This window comes from Heteronotia binoei, chromosome 1, assembly GCF_032191835.1.
Source record: "Heteronotia binoei isolate CCM8104 ecotype False Entrance Well chromosome 1, APGP_CSIRO_Hbin_v1, whole genome shotgun sequence".
NCBI classification, from domain to species: Eukaryota; Metazoa; Chordata; class Lepidosauria; order Squamata; family Gekkonidae; genus Heteronotia; species Heteronotia binoei.
In genome coordinates, this window is record NC_083223.1 from 3,535,996 (window position 1) to 3,543,389 (window position 7,394).

The following is a 7,394-nucleotide window of genomic DNA, read 5'->3' on the forward strand; positions in this document are numbered from 1 at the left end:
CCTGATCCAACATGGCTTCTCTTATGTTCTTATGTGACACAGAGTGTTGGACTGGATGGGCCATTGGCCTGATCTAACATGGCTTCTCTTATGTTCTTATGTGACACAGAGTGTTGGACTGGATGGGCCATTGGCCTGATCTAACATGGCTTCTCTTATGTTCTTATGTGACACAGAGTGTTGGACTGGATGGGCCATTGGCCTGATCCAACATGGCTTCTCTTATGTTCTTATGATGCCCTTTGTGACATCAATCTGATCTATCAATCTAAATTCTGGGTCTGGTATCCCCAATTCAAGAAAAAAATACATTCTTTTCCCGCTATCTTGCTGACCTCTAAAATGCCCAAGAAAAGCATTTACCCAAGCCCGTTTCCAAACCATGCCATCCTTGTACCTTCAGGGTAGATTTCAAAAAATGCCTGCAGACCAGCGTCTCTGTTCCTGTGGTACCAATTGGATAGAAGAAATTGCTCATTGTATTCTATCCTGTCCATTCTATGGGCCCATTGGAAATAAACTGCTGAATCAATTTCTCACAAAGTTTAAATCGGAAGAGGAATGTATTAGATTTTTATTGGCTCGATGCCATTCCAGATGTTACCCTTAAGGCGGCTACTTTTATCTTTTTAGCAACAAAAATAAGGAAGAAGAGAACCATAGTTTGGTGTGGAGAGCCAGTTTGGTGTAGTGGTTAAGTGTGCGGACTCTTATCTGGGAGAACCGGGTTTGATTCCCCACTCCACCACTTGCACCTGCTGGAATGGCCTTGGGTCAGCCATAGCTCTGGCAGAGGTTGTCCTTGAAAGGGCAGCTGCTGTGAGAGCCCTCTCCAGCCCCACCCACCTCACAGGGTGTCTGTTGTGGGGGAGGAAGGTAAAGGAGATTGTGAGCCGCTCTGAGACTCTTCGGAGTGGAGGGCAGGATATGAATCCAATATCTTCATCTACCTCACAGGGTGTCTGTTGTGGGGGAGGAAGGGAAAGGAGATTGTGAGCCGCTCTGAGACTCTGCGGAGTGGAGGGCGGAATATAAATCCAATATCTTCATCTACCTCACAGGGTGTCTGTTGTGGGGAGGAAGGAAAAGGAGATTGTGAGCCGCTCTGAGACTCTTCGGAGTGGAGGGCGGGATATAAATCCAATATCTTCATCTACCTCACAGGGTGTCTGTTGTGGGGAGGAAGGAAAAGGAGATTGTGAGCCGCTCTGAGACTCTTCGGAGTGGAGGGCGGGATATAAATCCAATATCTTCATCTACCTCACAGGGTGTCTGTTGTGGGGAGGAAGGTAAAGGAGATTGTGAGCCGCTCTGAGACTCTTCGGAGTGGAGGGCAGGATATGAATCCAATATCTTCATCTACCTCACAGGGTGTCTGTTGTGGGGGAGGAAGGGAAAGGAGATTGTGAGCCGCTCTGAGACTCTTCGGAGTGGAGGGCGGGATATAAATCCAATATCTTCATCTACCTCACAGGGTGTCTGTTGTGGGGGAGGAAGGTAAAGGAGATTGTGAGCCGCTCTGAGACTCTCCGGAGTGGAGGGCGGGATATAAATCCAATATCTTCTTCTTCTTTTATAGCCACCCATACAAGAATTTTGGCCAAGTTACAGCCTCACTCTGCCACCTTGTTTTATTATCTATGTTTTAAAACTTGTTCGTAGTTCTGTATTTTACTATGTTTTTTTTAATGTTTTAATTTTTATGGCTAGAAGTAAACTGTATACTTTGGGGAGTTTGTTGGGTTGTTATGGCCTGTGGCTACAGCAATAAAATACTTTGACTTCTATTCAATGGACAAGGTGGAGAGGAGGAGGGGGGGGGGACCCTCAGAAAGGTTCAGGAGCTGCGCTTCTGTGAACTCCTGCTGAATCCGAGGCCTGGGTCTCACACAACCCATTTTCAAGGCAATGTCCAACTGGATTTTGCTGGGTGAAATGGCAAAATCCACTTTCCAAACCTGCATTATTTAGCATGTGTGACCGTACCCCAAATGTAAAAAAAAAGGTAAAGGCAGTCCCCTGTGCAAGCACCAGTCGTTTCTGACTCTGGGGTGACATTGCTTTCACAACATTTTCACAGCAGACTTTTTATGGGGTGGTTTGCCATTGCCTTCCCCAGTCCTCTACACTTCCCCCCCCAGCAAACTGGGGATTCATTTTACCCACCTTGGAAGGATAGAAGGCTGAGTCAATCTGGAGCTGGCTACCTGAACCGACTTCTGCCGGGATTGAATTTAGGTCATGAGCAGAGTTTAGGATTCCAGTACTGCAGCTTTAACACTCTGCGCCATGGGGCTCTTGGGTAAAAGGTAAAAGTAGTCCCCTATGCAACCACCAGTTGTTTCTGACTCTGGGGTGACGTTGCTTTCACAACGTTTTCACGGCAGACTTTTGACGGGGTGGTTTGCCATTGCCTTCCCCCGTCATCTATACTTCCCCCCCAGCAAGCTGGGTACTCATTTTACCAACCTCGGAAAGATGGAAGGCTGAGTCAACCTCGAGCTGGGCTACCTGAATCCAGCTTCCACCGGGATCGAACTCAGGTCGTGAGCAGGGAGCTCAGACTGCAGTACTGCAGCTTTACCACTCTGCGCCACGTGTACCCCTGATTTAATTGTGGGTTTTCTCACTTTCCTAGCTTATTTGGTATCGCTTGTACAAGGTTGGATGCAGTTTTACCACTCTATGCCAAACGTACCCCTGATTTAATTGTGGGCTTTCTCACTTTCCTAGCTTATTTGGTATCGCTCGTACAAGGTTGGATGTGCTGTTTCTTTTTGCCCAAAGAATAAGCACAAGTACGTCTATATCTGCCAGTACTGTCCTGCGTAAGTATAACTTCTAAACAAAATATTCCTGCCATGGAACTAACCCCGTGGTCAGGGCTTTTATTGTAGCAGGAGCTCCTTTGGATATTAGGCCACACCCCTCTTCTATAGCCAACCCCCCAAGAGCTTACAGGGCTCTTATTACTGTAAGATCTTGGAGGACTGGCTACATCAGGGGTGTGTGGCCTAATATACAAAGGAGTTCCTGCTACAAAAAAAAGCCCTGCCCGTGGTCGATCTGACACTCACCCAGAGCATTGGTGTGCCCAAAAGCAAGTACTTGCCCCCATTTCCCGTCCTGGCCAATGAGGAGAATGCTCTTCAAAGTTCAGGGGTGGGGTGAGGTGCTCTGCTTTTCTGCTGAAGACTCAGCAACCCCTTAGAGAGCCAGTTTGGTGTAGTGGTTAAATCAAGGGTGGGGAACCTTTTTTTTCTGCCTAGGGCCATTTGGATATTTATAACATCATTCATGGGCCATACAAAATTATCGACAGTGCTCTGTTGAGGGAGAACGATTCAGGGCAGCAAAATGAATGCAAATAATTGTTTTTTCTATTTGAAGTCATATGGGGTGAGCTTAATTTGGCACACACACACACATCCCGACCTGTCACCCTAAGCAAATGACTAGGTCCAGGGTTTTTTTTGTAGAAAAATCCTGGCAGGAACACATTAGTATATTAGATCACAAGGCTCTTTTTTGTAAGCTCTTGGAGGATCGGCTACATCAGAGGTATGTGGCCTAATATGCAAAGGAGCTCCTTGTAAGCTCTTGGAGGATTGGCTACATCAGGGGTATGTGGCCTAATATGCAAAGGAGCTCCTGCTAGAATCCCACCCCTGAGTGGAATGTCAGCAATTTTTTTTTTAAACGACGTTTTAAAATTTACTTTATTTATATCCTGCTTTCCCCACCCATGGGGACCCAAAGCGACTTCCATCATTCTCCTCGCCTCGGTTTTCTCCTCACAACAACCCTGAGAGGTAGGTTAGGCTGAGAGTGTGTGACTGGCCCAAGGTTGCCCAGCGAGCTTCCATGACTCAGGAGGAGGTTTGAAACTGGGTTCCCAGGGTCCAACGTTCTCACCAAAGCCTTCTGTTCCACACTTCTAGAACATTTTGTTTCACTTGTGTTGGCAGCGAGGGTGGTATACTATAGCCTGATCCCGTCAGATCCTGGATACAGGGTTGCCAAGTGGCCTTGGTGCCATAGAGTTTTCCCTTCCAATTTGCTAGAGCATCTGGGAGAACCATAGAGTTTTCCCGGAAGCTCCTAGAGCAGCTGGTGCACACCGTCCCAATGACGTCACTTATGAGTGACATCATTGTGCTGGTGATGTTGGTAGGGGATACCCCCACTGGCCTACCATGGGCTGGTGGGTTGGGGACCTCCAAAGCAGGAGAAACTCTGGGAGCTTCAACAAAATAAAACAAACCACTCTGTGAAAAATGCTGTTACAAAACATAATTCATACAAGGAAAAGAGTGCATTTCCGCAACCTCATAATGTTACATACCACATGTGCATATTTATGCACATATATACACCATTATGCAAATAGTTCAAACATATGAACATATGAAGCTGCCTTATACTGAATCAGACCCTTGGTCCATCAAAGTCAGTATTGTCTACTCAGACTGGCAGCGGCTCTCCAGGGTCTCCAGCTGAGGTTTTTCACACCTATTTGCCTGGACCCTTTTTTGGAGATGCCGGGGATTGAACCTGGGACCTTCTGCTTACCAAGCAGATGCTCTACCACTGAGCCACCGTTACCCCCCCCCCAGCTCTTTTCTGGACTTATGATGTGTTGGACTATTTGCACAATGGTGTATTTGGCTGTTGTTCAGTCGCACAGTCAAGTCTGACTCTTTGCGACCCCATGGACAAAGTCACGCCAGGCCCTCCTGCCTTCCACAATGGTGTATATATGTGCATAAACATGCACATGTGGTATTATATTTGTAATAGCATTTTTCACAGAGTGGTTTGTTTTATTTGGTTGCAACTTCATTCCTCTGTGTATCCTATTGCGTATTTCGACCTGGGAGCTTGACAGCCCTATCCTGGCAGCTAAGCAGGATCAGTACTTGGAAGGGAGACCACCAAGGAAGGCTCCACAGAGGAAGGCCATGGCTAACTGCCTCTGTTCCAATTATATTCATGAAAATTCTTTCTGGCTGTGGTGGGGCTTATATTTTAAAACCACTGCTTTTTTTGTAGCAGGAACTCTTTTGCATATTAGGCTGCACAACCCTGATGTAGCCAATCTTCTAAGACCTTACTGTAAACCCTGTACTAAGAGCCCTGTAAGCTCCTGCAGGATTGGCTACATCGGAGGTGTGTGGCCTGATATGCAAAGGAGTTCCTGCTACAAGAAAGCCCTGTTTATAACACAATTGTAAGTACTTTGACCTTGGTGGTGGAGAGTTCTGTCAAGCTGCAACCAATTTATGTCAGCCCTGTAGGGTTTTCAAGGCAAGAGTGGAACAGAGGTGGCTTGCCATTGCCTGCCTCTCTAATAGTGACCCTGGACATAAGAACATAAGAGAAGCCATGTTGGATCAGTCCAATGGTCCATCCAGTCCAACACTCTGTGTCACATAAGAACATAAGAGAAGCCATGTTGGATCAGGCCAATGGCCCATCCAGTCCAACACTCTGTGTCACATAAGAACATAAGAGAAGCCATGTTGGATCAGCCCATGGCCCATCCAGTCCAACACTCTGTGTCACATAAGAACATAAGAGAAGCCATGTTGGATCAGGCCAATGGCCCATCCAGTCCAACACTCTATGTCACACAGTGGCCATAAAAACCAGGTGCCATCAAGAGGTCCACCACTGAGGCCAAGACACTAGAAGGCCTCCCACTGGAGAGGAGCCTGGAGAGGAGGCGGCTGAGAGGTGATAGGATCACCATCTTCAAGTACTTGAAGGGCTGTCATATAGACGAGGGTGCGGAATTGTTTTCTGTGGCCCCAGAAGGTAGGAGCAGAACCAATGGGTTGAAATTAAATCAAAAGAGTTTCCAACTCAACATTAGGAAGAACTTCTTGACAGTTAGAGCGGTTCCTCAGTGGAACAGGCTTCCTTGGGAGGTGGTGGGCTCTCCTTCCTTGGAGGTTTTTAAACAGAGGCTAGATGGCCGTCTGACAGTGATGAAGAGCCTGTGAATTTGGGGTAGGTATTTATGGGTTTCCTGCATTGTGCAGGGGGTTGGACTAGATGACCCTGGAGGTCCCTTCCAGCTCTATGATTCTATGTCCCCCCCCCCCCCCCCAAGCACCCAGAATACAGAGCATCACTGCCCTAGGCAGAGAGTTTCATCAATACCCTGTGATTAATACCCACTGATGGACCTCTGCTCCAGATGTTTATCCAATCCCCTCTTGAAGCTGGCTATTCTTATAGCCGCCGCCACCTCCTGTGGCAGTGAATTCCATGTGTTGATCACCTTTCAAGTGAAGAAGGACTTCCTTTTATCCGTTTTAACCTGACTGCTCAGCAATTTCATCGAATGTCCCCAAGTGGACATTCCTTGGTGGTCCCCCATCCGAGTATTCACCAGGGTTGACTCTGCTCAGCCTCCGTAAGTGACGAGATGAGGTTGGGCTGGGGCATCCCGGTCAACAACATTATTTTATCTGTCCTTTATGAGCTGTGCTTGGATGATGAAAATGTCCTCCATTGCTCTATGGTTTCAGAGGGAACAGAGTAGACCAACTACCTACGCCCTACAAAGAAGGCCCGCCTTGTGGAGACTGCCCAAAGCGCTGTGACAATAAACTCTGCAGTAAGTGGCTATTGATTTAACCAACTCCTTTTGTGTAATGCTAATCCTTTTCGTTGCTATCTGTTGATTAACCAGTTTTCAAACTCTTGAGTTCCCATAATGGGTCATTCACACTCTTTAAATCAGGGGTGTCAAACATTCGGCCCGGGGGGTCAAATCAAGCCCCCGGAGGGCTCCTATCAGGCCCCCGAGCAACTGTCTGCCATCTGTTTCCTTCTCCCTCTCTCTTGCTTCCTTCTGCATCACAGCTTGCTTTGCCAGGCTTGCACGATCGCACAGGAGCCACATAGCAAAACCTCTATTTTCTCCATTGGCTGAGGCTCCACCCTTGGGGAGGAAGAGGGAATAGCTCCCTTTGCCAGGCTCTCTCAATCGCACAGCAGAGCTACTGAGCCAAGCCTCTCTTCCTTCTATTGGCTGAGGCTCCTCCTGGTCCCCTGGGGAAGGCAGGAAAGAGCCAGAGCCTTTGCATATTTCCTTTGCTCAGTTCCCTGGATCCCATGGGAGAGATACAAAGAAAGCACTTTTAAGACCAACGAGTGCTAAAGTTTTAAGCTGTTGGTTTTTTTTTTTTTTAAATCTTTAATTGTGTTTGACTGACTGTGATCACACCTACTAAATAATGCACTTTCAATCCATTTTCAATTCATTTTTCAACTGTGTTTTGCCAGTTCACACAAGTAAAATCCAGCTAGAAAGTACACTGAAAGTGGATTGAAAGTGTGTTATTTAGTGTGTGTGATTGCAGCCTCTGTGTCCTTTATAAAGT